This window comes from Elephas maximus, chromosome 10, assembly GCF_024166365.1.
Source record: "Elephas maximus indicus isolate mEleMax1 chromosome 10, mEleMax1 primary haplotype, whole genome shotgun sequence".
Taxonomy (NCBI): domain Eukaryota; kingdom Metazoa; phylum Chordata; class Mammalia; order Proboscidea; family Elephantidae; genus Elephas; species Elephas maximus.
Window position 1 is genome coordinate 85,090,460 of NC_064828.1, and position 16,292 is coordinate 85,106,751.

At 43.4% G+C, this 16,292-nt stretch overlaps 1 protein-coding gene across 15 annotated transcripts in view; it reads left to right on the forward strand.

The window, feature by feature from the left end:
* RGS6 (regulator of G protein signaling 6) overlaps window positions 1–16,292 on the forward strand; it is a 673,554-nt gene that overhangs the window by 431,545 nt on the left and 225,717 nt on the right. The window lies entirely within an intron of this gene.

Sequence of the window (16,292 nt, forward strand, 5' to 3'; positions counted from 1 at the left end):
ACTTTACAAGCCCTCCTAGTTTATCCTCGACATGTCTGTAGTTTGGATGTACCAAGCCGCACCCTTCTGCTGTGATGTGAAAAAAGTGCTTGAGAACCTGTGTGAGCCCCTTTGGGCAGGCAGCACACAGTACACTCATGAACTGGGGAAATGGGGAACCCAAGGAGGTTGTGCTAGTTTCTTAGGGCTGCTGTAACAGAGTACCACAAACTGGACGGCTTAAAACAACAGAAATTCATTCTCTCACAGTTCTGGAGTCTAGAAGTCTGAATTCAAGATCTTGGCAGGGCCATGCTCTCTCTGAAGGCTCTAGGGGAGAATCTTTCCCTGTCTCTTCCAGCTTGTGCTAGGCCCAGGCGTTCTTTGGTTTACGGTAGCATAACGCCAATCTCTGCCTTCATCTTCACATGGCCATCTTCCCTCCAAGTCTGTGTCTTCATATAAGGACACAGTCGTATTGGATTAGAGCCCACCTAAATGATGTCATCTTAACTTGACTACATCTGCAAAGACCCTATTTCTAAATAAGGTCACATTCACAGGCACTGGAGGTTAGGATTACAACATACCTCTTGGGGGAACATAATTCAACCCATAACAGAGGCCAAATACCGACCTAGCATATTTTCCTTCCCTCATGTCACTGCCAGGCGAAAAATCAAGACTTTATCTATGTTTCTCTCTGAGTTTGGTTCATCACCAAGGGCATTAACTTTTCATATGCCTCAGCTAAGTGGGATTTTAAAATCCACGTTAGTGACAGGGTATTTAATTTCAGATCCACAGGGCCCACATTCTAAACTTAATATTGCATGATTATCGGAATGAATTCCAAACCCTCTTACAGTGAGCCTTGCTTGACACCTAGAAACTCCTGGCCAGGTGAGGTTGACAGGTCTCAGCTCAGCTTTCAACTAAACACCCACAAGGACTTTTTCTGAGGTGGCATTTTATAAGTTTTCAGTGTGTCCTGAATTGCCCAGACAAGATGTGTGTTTTGTCACTTTGTGCTTTTTCCAAAGCCCAGAGGTCCACAGGGTGCTTTGGAGTGCAGCCCCCTCTATCCCGGCATCATCATTGTGAATTAATCATCTATGATGCAGATGGGGCTGCCAACTGGGGCTAGCAAAGGCTTCTGGCCGGAGCTCAGTCCGCAGAAGGACACAAACAAGGCTGCAGATTCGTCCAGGACTTTGCTAGTCCCAAAGAGAAGGCAGCCTGGCCAAGTGCTGAGGTCAGGAAGATTCTAGAAGGGGATATGGGCCTACCTGGTATATTTCCCAATAACACCGGCTTGCTGTGTTAAATCACCATAGTCAATTGAGCTATTTGCACATAGAGTTTGAACACTTTCCTTACCAGTTTGTTGGGGAATCGAGCATTAAGATTTCATTTGTAATCTCGGAATAAACACGAGGTCAACAGACTGTATATCCTTAAGTGGTTTGTTTATGTCCTCTGCTTTGCACTATGTGAAATGCCCAGTGAGGTTTTATTATCGAGCATTGAACACAATGAAATATTCATTAGCAACAATGGTCCTGGGAGGGCAGTCTACGGAGCCCAAGTACATTTCCCTTGGGTGTTGGGCAGAAGCTGCCTTACCTGAGGCTTCAAGATCCCTTCCAGACTGACATCCCAGGGTCAAGGGTGTACTGCCCTCTTTTTTTTCTTTTCTTTCTCTCTTTTCCGCTCACTCTTTCTCCCTCCTTTTTCTATCCTGCTTCCGGGCGCTTTCTTGGAGCAGAGCCCAAGTGTCCCTCCCACTGGCCTTGGGAACATTTCTTTAAGGCTACTCACCCTGGGACAGGGGACAATGTGTCTAACTCATCATTTTAACAAATGTTCCATTCTGTTCTTCCACGGGCCATCCAGAGGAATGCTTCATTTACAGCTCTGGTCCATAAGGTTTTGTTCCTTAGAGGGAAAAAAAACTGTTTACAAATGTGAAATTATTTTGATTATCTAATCTCTGTCGCATTCCTCGGCAATGCAAAGAGTTAAATGATGCGTGAAATCACCTGTCAGTCCGCATTAGACAGGGCTGTGTTTCTACACTCAGAGGCGGCTGTGAATTATTTACTTAAACAGAAGGACTCGTGGCTCTTGTCTGGCCAGACACAGCACAACCCGAATTACTTCGGAGGTACAGTTTGCAGCCCCTTGAGCTTCCACTTGGCTAAGGAAACTGTCTGACAGACACTATGGGCCATTGCCAGAACCAGGTCTCCTTGAGAATAACTTGAACGAAGCCCCTGCGGGGTCCAGATGGCTCACAAACTACCGAGGAGTTTTGGAAGGCATTGCCAAAAAAGAGTTGGAGATGTTTTAATCCAAGTAGTACGTTTGCCCTCTCACTGTGAACATTGCTGGGGTTTTAGAGAGTCCATTAAATAATTCCTCTAATTTCCCTCTGAATTTGGAACCAATGAGAGGAAAGGAAGGGAGGAAGGAAGAAAAAATAGAGAGGAGGAGACAGAGGAGCAAGGAAGCTAGAGCTCAAAATACCACCTTCCTTAGCGATTAAACAGCTGGAGAGCATGGGACAGCTACACTGGATGTCCAGATCCAGAATCCAGAATGAAGCATGCTTCCTCTCTCGGTGCTGGAAACCATATGCCTCACCCAGGGTCAGCAGGGTCCTTTCTGACAACACCAGGTTCCTAAGAGGAAGAAGCCAGCGGCCAAGCCACGCTTGCCTATTGTGTAGCCCAAACTCAACTTTTAGCTGCATTTCTCCCCTTTCCTGCTGAGGAGAGTGGAGGCTGTGGCAAGAGGCAAGAGCCCATAGGGAAAACCTTCCTTGAGGAAAACTGTGTTCCCTGTGGATCCTAAGGAACTGCTACAAGCTGTCTATTTAGAGGAGGGAGTTGCAGAGATGATAAGAGGTAGAGAGGACCTTAGAAGTCAGTGAAACCTTTTCATTTTGCAGAAGGAAACTGAGACACAGAGGAGCCAGGGACTTGCCCATGGCTATACAGCTTTTTAGGGACAAAGCTGACTTCTGTGTGGCACTTGACAGTTGAAAAAAAAAACCCCTCACGTGGTGGGAAGAACACCTGAACGATGGCTTTTCTCATCGTAATCTCACCGTGGGTGGCCAGACTGCTTCCGGGTCCATGGGGTCTCCACCCCATTGTAGACTCAAGCCGGATTCCTACCCCGCATTCAGAGTGGGATATGTTTAGAGAGTGCACAGTGATCCGACCGCTCTTCATGGCAAGAAATGTCAGGGAAAAAAAATTAGTAATATGAAATTGAGTCAAATAAAAGTGCTTTGTTGATGCTTTGTCCCTGGACTTTTTCTACCTGGAACAGGCAATTGTGAAGGGAATCAGCTCCTCCCAGGGACATAGGGCAGGACAGCCAGCTTGGGGAGGCTGAGGGGCAGGATGGCACCTCACTGGTATGTCCTAGAGAGGGTGTCATCACCTCCCAGTCTGACAGGGATCCGTTGTCACACCTGGTTCTGCAGATGCTCAGAACTCGAGGCAGCTCTTTGGCATTCTTTCCGCCCTTTGGATGCAGCCCGCCTGCTGTATTTACCTCATGAATACTTCCACTGTCAGAAAATGCATTTCTCCCAGCCGCTCATCGTGTCACTGGATTTCTGCACTGCCTTTTCTTCAGCTGATGTTTGGAGTTCCAACCCCAAAGTGCTTTGGTCTGGTACCAGGGGAACCCCCAGGCATGAGGCAACATGGCCCTGAGGTGGCCAGCCCTTGGCTACCACATGCCCCAAGGGCTCTGGTCTCTGCCCTGCCAGGGGAACTGCCGCCATCTACATGTGGGTTTTATTTCCAGTGCTGCAAGGTAACAAGTTCATACACACACCAGATTTCCATTCCCATCAAATCTCTGCTTCCTGAAATGACCTACATGTTGGCAAAGGCTTTTTACCTGTCAGATGTTGTTATCCAGTGGAAGTTTGTGCTCTCTCGCTCTCTCTGCACATACATTTCTCAAAGGCAGATGGTGCAGTTAGTTCTTTCTCCATCTCACCAGTCCCTGAAACCCCTGCTGCCCAACTCCCTGGAGCCTTGAATGCTCAAGGAGAATGTCTTAAGCCAGCATATAATTCGTGTCCAAAAGGAGGATCCTTGGGGGCAAAAGGACATTTTGAGGGAGTTCAACCATATTTTTTTTTTATTAACTTTTATTGAGCTTCAAGTGAATGTTTACAAATCAAGTCAGACTGTCACATATAAGTTTATATACACCTTACCCCATACTCCCACTTGCTCTCCCCCTAATGAGTCAGCCCTTCCAGTCTCTCCTTTTGTGACAATTTTGCCAGCTTCCAACTCTCTCTATCCTCCCATCCCCCGTCCAGACAGGAGATGCCAACACAGTCTCAAGTGATCACTTGATATAATTAGCTCACTCTTCATCAGCATCTCTATCCTACCCACTGTCCAGTCCCTTTCATGTCTGATGAGTTGTCTTCGGGGATGGTTCCTGTCCTGTGCCAACAGAAGGTTTGGGGACCATGACCGCCGGGATTCCTCTAGTCTCAGTCAGACCATTAAGTATGGTCTTTTTATGAGAATTTGGGGTCTGCATCCCACTGATCTCCTGCTCCCTCAGGGGTTCTCTGTTGTGCTCCCTGTCAGGGCAGTCATTGGTTGTGGCCGGGCACCAACTAGTTCTTCTGGGCTCAGGATGATGTAGGTCTCTGGTTCATGTGGCCCTTTCTGTCTCTTGGGTTCTTAGTTGTCGTGTGACCTTGGTGTTCTTCATTCTCCTTTGCTCCAGGTGGGTTGAGACCAATTGATGCATCTTAGATGGCAGCTTGTTAGCATTTAAGACCCCAGACGCCACATTTCAAAGTGGGATGCAGAATGTTTTCATAATAGAATTATTTTGCCAATTGACTTAGAAGTCCCCTTAAACCATGGTCCCCAAACCCCTGCCCTTGCTTCGCTGACCTTTGAAGCATTCATTTTATCCTGGAAACTAATTTGCTTTTGGTCCAGTCCAGTTGAGCTGACCTTCAATGTATTGAGTATTGCCCTTCCCTTCACCTAAAGCAGTTCTTATCTACTAATTAATCAGTAAAAAACCCTCTCCCACCCTCCCTCCCTTCCCTCCTTGTAACCACAAAAGTATGTGTTCTTCTCAGTTTATACTATTTCTCAAGATCTTATAATAGTGGTCTTATACAATATTTGTCCTTTTGCCTCTGACTATTTCGCTCAGCATAATGCCTTCCAGGTTCCTCCATGTTGTGAAATGTTTCACAGATTCGTCACTGTTCTTTATCGATGCATAGTATTCCATTGTGTGACTATACCACAATTTATTTACCCATTCATCCGTTGATGGACACCTTGGTTGCTTCCAGCTTTTTGCTATCATAAACAGAGCTGCACTAAACATGGGTGTGCATATATCTGTTTGTGTGAAGGCTCTTATTTCTCTAGGGTATATTCCGAGGAGTGGGATTTCTGGGTTGTATGGTAGTTCTATTTCTAACTGTTTAAGATAACGCCAGATAGATTTCCAAAGTGGTTGTACCATTTTACATTCCCAGCAGCAGTGTATAAGAGTTCCAATCTCTCCGCAGCCTCTCCAACATTTATTATTTTGTGTTTTTTGGATTAATGCCAGCCTTGTTGGAGTGAGATGGAATCTCATCGTGGTTTTAATTTGCATTTCTATAATGGCTAATGATCGAGAGCATTTTCTCATGTATCTGTTAGCTGCCTGAATATCTTCTTTAGTGAAGTGTGTGTTCATATCCTTTGCCCACTTCTTGATTGGGTTGTTTGTCTTTTTGTGGTTGAGTTTTGACAGAATCATGTAGATTTTAGAGATCAGGCGCTGGTCGGAGATGTCATAGCTGAAAATTCTTTCCCAGTCTGTAGGTGGTCTTTTTACTCTTTTGGTGAAGTCTTTAGATGAGCATAGGTGTTTGATTTTTAGGAGCTCCCAGTTATCTGGTTTCTCTTTGTCATTTTTGGTAATGTTTTGTACTCTGTTTATGCCTTGTATTAGGGCTCCTAAGGTTGTCCCTATTTTTTCTTCCATGATCTTTATCGTTTTAGTCTTTATGTTTAGGTCTTTGATCCACTTGGAGTTAGTTTTTGTGCTTGGTGTGAGGTATGGGTCCTGTTTCATTTTTTTGCAAATGGATATCCAGTTATGCCAGCACCATTTGTGAAAAAGACTATCTTTTCCCCAATTAAGTGACTCTGAGCCTTTGTCAAATATCAGCTGCTCATATGTGGATGGATTTATATCTGGGTTCTCAATTCTGTTCCATTGGTCTATGTGCCTGTTGTTGTACCAGTACCAGGCTGTTTTGACTACTGTAGCTGTATAATAGGTTCTGAAATCAGGTAGAGTGAGGCCTCCCACTTTCTTCTTATTTTTCAGTAATGCTTTGCTTATCTGAGGCTTCTTTCCCTTCCATATGAAGTTGGTAATTTGTTTCTCTATCACCTTAAAAAGTGACATTGGAATTTGGATCGGAAGTGCATTGTATGTATAGATGGCTTTTGGTAGAATAGACATTTTTACTATATTAAGTCTTCCTATCCATGAGCAAGGTATGTTTTTCCACTTAAGTATGTCCTTTTGAATTTCTTGTGGTAGAGCTTTGTAGTTTTCTTTGTATAGGTCTTTTACATCCTTGGTAAGATTTATTCCTAAGTATTTTATCTTCTTGGGGGCTACTGTGAATGGTATTGATTTGGTTATTTCCTCTTCGGTGTTCTTTTTGTTGATGTAGAGGAATCCAAGTGATTTTTGTATGTTTATCTTATAACCTGAGACTCTGCCAAACTCTTCTATTAGTTTCAGTAGTTTTCTGGTGGATTCGTTGGGGTTTTCTGTGTATAAGATCATGTCATCTGCAAATAGAGATAATTTTACTTCCTCTTTGCCAATCCGGATGCCCTGTATTTCTTTGTCTCGCCTAATTGCCCTGGCTAGGACTTCCAGCACGATGTTGAATAAGAGCGGTGATAAAGGGCATCCTTGTCTGGTTCCCATTCTCAAGGGAAATGCTTTCAGGTTCTCTCCATTTAGAGTGATGTTGGCTGTTGGCTTTGCATAGATGCCCTTTATTATGTTGAGGAATTTTCCTTCAATTCCTATTTTGGTGAGAGTTTTTATCATAAATGGGTGTTGGACTTTGTCAAATGCCTTTTCTGCATCAATTGATAAGATCATGTGGTTTTTGTCTTTTGTTTTATTTATGTGGTGGATTACATTAATGGTTTTTCTAATATTAAACCAGCCTTGCATACCTGGTATAAATCCCACTTGGTCGTGGTGAATTATTTTTTTGATATGTTGTTGAATTCTATTGGCTAGAATTTTGTTGAGGATTTTTGCATCTATGTTCATGAGGGATATAGGTCTATAATTTTCTTTTTTTGTAATGTCTTTACCTGGTTTTGGTATCAGGGAGATGGTGGCTTCATAGAATGAGTTGGGTAGTATTCCGTCATTTTCTATGCTTTGAAGTACCTTTAGTAATAGTGGTGTTAACTCATCTCTGAAAGTTTGGTAGAACTCTGCAGTGAAGCCGTCCGGGCCAGGGCTTTTTTTTGTTGGGAGTTTTTTGATTACCGTTTCAATCTCTTTTTTTGTTATGGGTCTATTTAGTTGTTCTACTTCTGAATGTGTTAGTTTAGGTAGGTAGTGTTTTTCCAGGAATTCATCCATTTCTTCTAGGTTTGCAAATTTGTTAGAGTACAATTTTTCGTAATAATCTGATATGATTCTTTTAATTTCATTTGGGTCTGTTGTGATGTGGTCCTTCTCGTTTCTTATTCGTGTTATTTGTTTCCTTTCCTGTATTTCTTTAGTCAGTCTAGCCAGTGGTTTATCAATTTTTTCAAAGAACCAGCTTTTGGCTTTGTTAATTCTTTCAATTGTTTTTCTGTTCTCTAATTCATTTAGTTCAGCTCTAATTTTTATTGTTTGTTTTCTTCTGGTGCCTGATGGATTCTTTTGTTGCTCACTTTCTATTTGTTCAAGTTGTAGGGACAGTTCTCTGCTTTTGGCTCTTTCTTCTTTTTGTATGTGTGCATTTATCGATATAAATTGGCCTCTGAGCACTGCTTTTGCTGTGTCCCAGAGGTTTTGATAGGAAGTATTTTCGTTCTCGTTGCATTCTATGAATTTCCTTATTCCCTCCTTGATGTCTTCTATAACCCAGTCTTTTTTCAGGAGGGTATTGTTCAGTTTCCAAGTATTTGATTTCTTTTTCCCTAGTTTTTCTGTTATTGATTTCTAGTTTTATTGCCTTGTGGTCTGAGAAGATGCTTTGTAATATTTCGATGTTTTGGACTCTGCAAAGGTTTGTTTTATGACCTAATATGTGGTCTATTCTAGAGAATGTTCCATGTGCGCTGGAAAAAAAAAAGTATACTTTGCAGCAGTTGGGTGGAGAGTTCTGTATAAGTCAATGAGGTCAAGTTGGTTGATTGCTGTAATTAGGTCTTCCGTGTCTCTATTGAGCTTCTTACTGGATGTCCTGTCCTTCTCCGAAAGTGGTGTGTTGAAGTCTCCTACTATAACTGTGGAGGTGTCTATCTCACTTTTCAATTCTGTTAAAATTTGATTTATGTATCTTGCAGCCCTGTCATTGGGTGCATAAATATTTAATATGGTTATATCTTCCTGATCAATTGTCCCTTTTATCATTATGTAGTGTCCTTCTTTATCCTTTGTGGTGGATTTAAGTCTAAAGTCTATTTTGTCAGAAATTAATATTGCTACTCCTCTTCTTTTTTGCTTATTGTTTGCTTGATATATTTTTTCCATCCTTTGAGTTTTAGTTTGTTTGTGTCTCTAAGTCTAAGGTGTGTCTCTTGTAGGCAGCATATAGACGGATCGTGTTTCTTTATCCAGTCCAAGACTCTCTGTCTCTTTATTGGTGCATTTAGTCCATTTACATTCAGCGCAATTATAGATAAATAAGTGTTTAGTGTTGTCATTTTGATGCCTTTTTATGTGTGTTGTTGACAATTTCATTTTTCCACTTTTTTGTGCTGAGGCATTTTTCTTAGTAAATTGTGAGATCCTCATTTTCATAGTGTTTGATTTTATGTTTGTTGAGTCATTACGTTTTTCTTGGCCTGTATTTTGAGTTATGGAGTTGTTATACCTCTTTGTGGTTACCTTAATATTTACCCCTATTTTTCTAAGTAAAAACCTAACTTGTCCTATATCGCCTTGTATCACTCTCCATATGGCAGTTCTATGCCACCTGTATTTAGTCCCTCTTTTTGATTATTGTGATCTTTTACATATTGACTTCAATGATTCCCTGTTATGAGTATTTTTTTTTTTAATCTTAATTTGTTTTTGTGATTTCCCTATTTGAGTTGATATCAGGATGTTCTGTTTTGTGACCTTGTGTTGTGCTGGTATCTGATATTATTGGTTTTCTGACCAAACAATTTCCTTTAGTATTTCTTGTAGCTTTGGTTTGGTTTTTGCAAATTCTCTAAGCTTGTGTTTATCTGTAAATATCTTAATTTCGCCTTCATATTTCAGAGAGAGTTTTGCTGGATATATGATCCTTGGCTGGCAATTTTTCTCCTTCAGTGCTCTGTATATGTCATCCCATTGCCTTCTTGCCTGCATGGTTTCTGCTGAGTAGTCTCAACTTATTCTTATTGATTCTCCCTTGAAGGAGACCTTTCTTTTCTCCCTGGCTGCTTTTAAAATTTTCTGTTTGTCTTTGGTTTTGGCAAGTTTGATGATAATATGTCTTGGTGTTTTTCTTTTTGGATCAATCTTAAATGGGGTTCGATGAGCATCTTGGATAGGTATCCTTTCGTCGTTCATGATGTCAGGGAAGTTTTCTGTCAGGAGTTCTTCAGCTATTTTCTCTGCGTTTTATGTCCTCCCTCCCTGTTCTGGGACTCCAATCACACGCAAGTTATCCTTTTTGATAGAGTCCCACATGATTATTAGAGTTTCTTCATTTTTTTTAATTCTTTTATCTGATTTTTTTTCAGCTATGTTGGTGTTAATTCCCTGGTCCTCCAGATTTCCCAGTCTGCATTCTAATTGCTCGAGTCTGCTCCTCTGACTTCCTATTGCATTGTCTAATTCTGTAATTTTATTGTTAATCTTTTGGATTTCTACATGCTGTCTCTCTATGGATTCTTGCAACTTATTAATTTTTCCACTATGTTCTTGAATGATCTTTTTGAGTTCTTCAACTGTTTTATCAGTGTGTTCCTTGGCTTTTTCTGCAGTTTGCCTTATTTCGTTTCTGAGGTCATCCCTGATGTCTTGAAGCATTCTGTAAATTAGTTTTTTATATTCTGTATTTGATAATTCCAGGAGTGTATCTTCATTTGGGAAAGATTTTGATTCTTTGTTTGGGGGGTTGTAGAAGCTGTCATGGTCTGCTTCTTTATGTGGTTTGATATGGTCTGCTGTCTCCGAGCCATCACTGGGAAACTAGTTTTTCCAGAAAATCCGCTAAAAAAAAAATTGCAGTCAGATCCCTATCAGAACTGCCTTTGGATTATAACCGCCACCTTGTTCCCTGTAAGGATGAAAGTCCGAGATTTGGATCATATATGCTTGGCTGGATTTTTGGTCCCTGGGTTTTTTGTGGTTCCTTCTCTTAGGCCGGAAGAATGGGTTAGGAAAAGACCAAAAAAAAGGGAAAAGCAAAGCTGCTGCAGAGCCGGAGCTGTTCGCCCTCTGGCTCAGGAAATTCCAATGTTAATGAAGCCGCCTGGGAATGGTGGGGGAGGGTTCAGAGAAACAGGAGAGTAGCACCCCGGAATATAGCCAAAGTTGCTTATCTTGCTCGGAATGACTATTTTATCTGAGATTCCCAAGGGGCGTGTCACCTATGTGTGCTGGCTGTGTGGAGATTGCCCCCGAGGGTCTGGCCCGCTGAAGCCGCGGTCAGATCCTCCTCTGCCAGTCCAAAGCCCAGCGTCAAAGTTCCCCTGCTGGGACGCTGCACTCCCGGCTCCTAAATCAGTCTCTGCCTCCCGGGGACTTCTCGTCCCGCCAGCCGCGTCGCCGCGCTGCCTCCGAGGACCGGCTGGGCCCCCTCCAGGGGTTAGTTCAGGGGAGTAGGGCTGTGCCCCGTGCTTGCGCCATGACAGCGCCCAGTCAAAAGCCTGGCGCCAAGGTTCCCCGGCTGGGATGCTGCACTCCAGGCTCCAAAACCAGTCACTGCCTCCCGGGGACTTCTCCCACCAGCCGCATCGCCACGCCGCCAGCACGGACGGCAGGGCCCCCTCCCGGGGTCAGTTCAGGGGGATAGGGCTCTGCCCCTTGTTTGCGCCGTCACAAGATTTTGTGTTCAGCTCCCCTGGGCCCAGACCTAAGCCCAGGGCCAAGGTTACCTGACTGGGACGCTGGCTCCAGGCTCCGAAAACAGTTGCTGCTTCCCTGTATTTTTTCGTTCTCTGTCTCTAAATCTGTGTTTGTTGTTCAGGGTTCGTAGATTGTTATGTATGTGATTGATTCACTTGTTTTTCCGAGTCTTTGTTGCAAGAGGGATCCAAGGTAACGTCTACCTAGTCCGCCATCTTGGCCCCGCCCTCGAGTTCAACCATATTTTTAATGGTGCTGTCCTTCCCCACAAGGCTTTGTGCTGGAAAACCCCCCAACCATGCCAGGACCTTACCCCTGAGATTCAGGCCAAGCCCTACTTCTCTGCAGAGGTGATGGAGCCTGGGAGCTGGGCCAAGTAAAGCCTTTTCCAGCCTTTCAAAGACTTTTCATATATGCCTCATTTGAACTCTGGTGAGGCAGGCAGGGCTCAGAGGTTAAAACCACAAGGTAGGCAAGTCACAGCTCTCCTCCCACCCTCAACTCTGTTCACTTTGACTGCAGGAGGAAGGAGTGCTAGGCTGGATTAGCCTGGAAACATCCAGAAACCCAAGTAGTTCCCACTGGGGCACTTAAGGAGCCCTCGTGTCACAGTGGTTAAATGCTCAGCTGCTAACCAAAAGTCAGCAGTTTGAATCCACCAGCTGCTCCTTGGAAACCCTACTCTGTCCTATAGGGTTGCTATGAGTAAACAGAATCAACTCAGCTGCAATGGGTTTGGTTTTTTGTTTTGTTTTTACTATTTTTTTTTAGAGGCATTTGGATTTCAGGGATATGAGGGATATATGTCTTAAACACTTGCTGCATAAATTTGCTTAATGATGGAGCCCATCCAACTCCCTCATGAGGAAATTGAGACTGTCAGAGGGGAAGTGATTTGTTTATGACAAAACAAGAATCAGATCCACAGGCAGAAAAGTCACTCTGTGTGCTGTTTGAGGTGAGACCAGGGCCTCAGACTGGTTCTTCCCAGTTCAGTCATGGCTGAGGAAGTGAACCTGGAAGAAACACAAATCTTTTAAATTTGGGTGATCTGGAACCACAACCAGAATGGGAGAGATTACGGGTCAAAGCCCTGGAATGGGAGACACAAAAGAGGCTAGTGAGCTCTTTTAGGAGCCTGCCACATGAGACACACTGTCAAAGCCATACAGTTGGCTGCCATCTTTGAGCCAGGCCCTGCTGCTTCCAACTGCGCAGACTCTGATGGGCAAGAGGTTTGGTTGTTATGCAACACGTACGCTGCCCTTGTTTTCTAAGAGGGAGATTAAGCTTCTAGCAGGGTTTCAGCACTTAATTTTTCCTATTCCAATTATGGTTTCAAAACGAAAAAACAGCCAAACCTATTGTTGTCAAGCTGATTCTGACTCATAGCAACCCCACCCAAATTTTTAAAATTCATGTGTGTTCTGGTGTTGCTTCCTCAGCCATAACTAAATCGGGAAGAACCAGACTGAAGCCCTGGGTGAGACATTCTCCACCCTACCCCCATTCAGCATCTCCCTTCCCACTTGAATACTCTCTCCCCTCTGGGGGCCTGGCAATCTCAGGCTTCCCCCAGCTCTAGAGGGTCCTGCCCACCCCACCATCACCTGTGCCCCTTCTATAGCCCCCTCACCTGGGCCTGTACTCCCTAGAATTCAAGCCTCTCTGACTTCACCCTTCCTATTTCCACCACCACCTCCCCCCATCTCTGTTCCTCCATAGTCCTGTTCTCTGGCTTCTTGGTGAGAGTTAGCTCATCTAAGGGACTCTTTCATCTTTGGAAGGACTAGACTAATAGGTTAACAATTTCCCCTTCCAAGCTGACTGACTTGTATTTTAAGGTGCAAAAGTGACTTCTAGGAACCCAGGGCATTGGCTCAAGAAATGCTTCTTGTAACAGCCTGCAGTGGCAGGTCCAGAATCTATACAGAAGAGTCCAAGAGCTGCAGTCCTGCCTAGAAGCTGTGTTTGCAGAGCAATCACACTGTTTTTACTTGGATGGCAGGCTTGTTGAAGTTGATAGATATTTGGGAAGAGGGACTCATCACTGCCTTGTCAGCTCTGCATTAACACTAGGCAATCCACCAGGTGTTCCTTGGAAACCCTGTGGGGCAGTTCTACTCTGTCTTGTAGGGTTGCTGTGAGTTGGAATCAACACAACAGCAATGGGTTTGGTTTGGTTTTGGGTGTCGTTGTTGTTAGGTGCTGTTGAGTCAATTCTGACTCATAGCGACCCTGTGTACAACAGAACGAAACACTGCCTGGTCCTGCACCATCCTCACAATCGTTGTTATGCTTAAGCCCATTGTGGCAGCCACTGTGTCAATCCATCTCGTTAAGGGTCTTCCTCTTTTTTGCTAACCGTCTGCTTTATCAAGCATGATATCCTTTTCCAGGGACTGACCCCTCCTGATAACCTGTCCAAAGTATGTGAAACATAGTCTTGCCATCCTTGCTTCTAAGGAACATTTTGGTTGTACTTCTTCCAAGACAGATTTGTTCATTCTTTTGTCAGTCCATGGTGTGTTCAATATTCTAGGCTTCTTAGAGCAGACTTATTTTTAATGCCTTATATCCCAAGTCCCACTACCAGGCAGGATAAGTAGCAGGACTTTCCTGCCCACAGGTAGCACCTTGCCAAGGGAAGAGCCACTTCTGCCTGGAGGGAAGATAAGCTTCCAAGTCCTTTACCTCTGCCTCTTGCTCTGGCAACTATGGACTAAAAAAGAAGCTTATTTTGCATTCCCAAGAAAATGAGACTTAATAAAGTATGCATCTATCTGATTTAATTCCAATTTTAATCTGACTGTGAAGGAGCCCAAGCAACCCTGGGAAAGACTTGATTGGCTGTCAGCTACGTATTGAAAATCTGTGGAATAAATTCCATCTTTGAAAATAAATCCCACCTGCCCCTTGTACAAGCAGCAGGGTCATTTGCCAATTACTTCCAGCAGTCACACAGACTGACAGGAGGAGAAGCTGGTGTGAGGTAGAGCCAGTCAGGAAAGGTCTAAAGAGTACCCATTGGGTGTTCACCTACCTACATGGGAGGCAAGATGGGAGGGGGGTAGGAAGCCGGACTCTGGAATGGGATAGGCCTTAGAGGCCAGTCCCAGCCCTGCTGCTAACCCACCAGTAAGCTGGCCAAGTTGCCTGACTTTTCATATTGATGTAGGATGTTCTACCTATCCCACACAGTCATCAGGAGGAATGAGAGAGGGGACTTATAGAACCCCTGGTACCTCATCTCTAAACAATAGTGTCCTCCTTCTCCTTCTCTTACTTGTGGGTTAAGGAGTTGCAGGGAGCAAGGAGTTGGAGAGAGGGATACAAATGTGGAGAAACTCCTGGATTTGAAACATAATCACAGTAATTTGGAAAAAGTGGGTTTTTTCACCATATGAGAAGAAAGGCTTCTACGGGGGCCTAAAATAGGACTGGAACAGGGGGAGAAGCCCTTTTATCTGCTTTTTGTCTCACATCCTTGGAATGGAAAAATGGAATAAAAATTACAGACATTCATAATACATATATATGCATGTATTTTTTTTTTTTTTTTACTAGAAACATCAAGGGATGTTTCCTGGAGGAGTTATCTTTTGAGCAGGGCCTTGAAGCATGCCAAAGATTCAGATGGGTTTGGACTGGATGGATTAATTGCATGATGATCAGGGGTAGAGTATAGTTAGTTCTTTGCAGATAGGTGTGCCCAGAAACCAAAGGATTTGGGGGATTGATGCAGGAAAGGTAGTGTGTGTGGTGCCAAATGATAGACGGCCTTGAATTCCATAGTAGGAAATTTGACGTTCATTTTGTAGCAGTAGGAAGCAGGTTTTTGAAGAGGAGATCATTTATATAAATTATTCAAGTCTTAAAATTCATTCTAGTTGCCAGTTTAGTTGTTCAGTTTGTGGTGGCGGAAGGTACAGATAGCGGAAGAGTCAGAAAGAAAGTGAGCCAGAGGCCACCAAAAATATCTAGAAAAAACAAGTGATTCCAGAATATAAGATGTCTTTGTATAAGAGGGAAGACAGTCTTATGTTCCTCGCTCCTCTCCAAGAAGAAGAAATTGCAATAATATTCCAGGACACTGGATGCACCCATTTTTCTTTGGAATCAAGGATACTAACTTCTCTGCAGCAGCAAAATGAAGGAGAGATCCATGTAAGAACTTGAATATCTCTGTAGAAACTAAATATGAAGGGCCTCATGCTCAAATTTTGAGCATTTTATGGTGCTACCCTAGTATTATTTGAGCTATGTTGCTACATGGTATTCCCTGTATAACTTTCTTTGGTGGCTTAGATTGAAGGAGGTAGCTAAGTCAAAGCTGAGATGGGAACTGGAAAAAGAAATGTGGTTTTCCTTGTTTAGAACGTGGTGTTGGAGCTAATTAAAGGGCTATTGTGACCCATTTCAGAAGCTCCTGGAAATAGCCTCTGAACCACCCATCTAATTGGTCTCAAGTAGATGAAAAAATGAAACATTTAAGACTGTAGGGAGGCAATCACTTCAGGTTATAGACAAACATCTTCCCTCATGTCTTCCCTGACATCTTTCCCGAGGAGATGGCACAGTTTCTTGTTGACCCTCAGTTTGGCCATTAAGCTGTTCAGAAAGAACACAGAGCAACAGTGAGTGGGAAAATCCACCCACTTTCTCCTCGGGAGGAGAAAATACTAATCTGTTTTGGAAACAATACAGAACACTGATTTGCTGAACATTTCCTAGTGGGCAGGCTCCCTGGGTGTGTTAGTTTTGTATGGCAGCTTCGCCAAATAACCACAAATTGATGGCTTAAAACAACATGTATTTATTATCTTACAGCTCTGGAGGTCAGATGTCTGACTTGGGTCTCATTAGGTTAAACTCAAGATATCATCAGGGCTGAGTTCCTTCTTGATACTCCATGGAAGAATCTGTTTCCTGCCTTTTTCTAGCTTCTAGAGGCCACCTGCATTCCTTGGTTCATGGCCCCC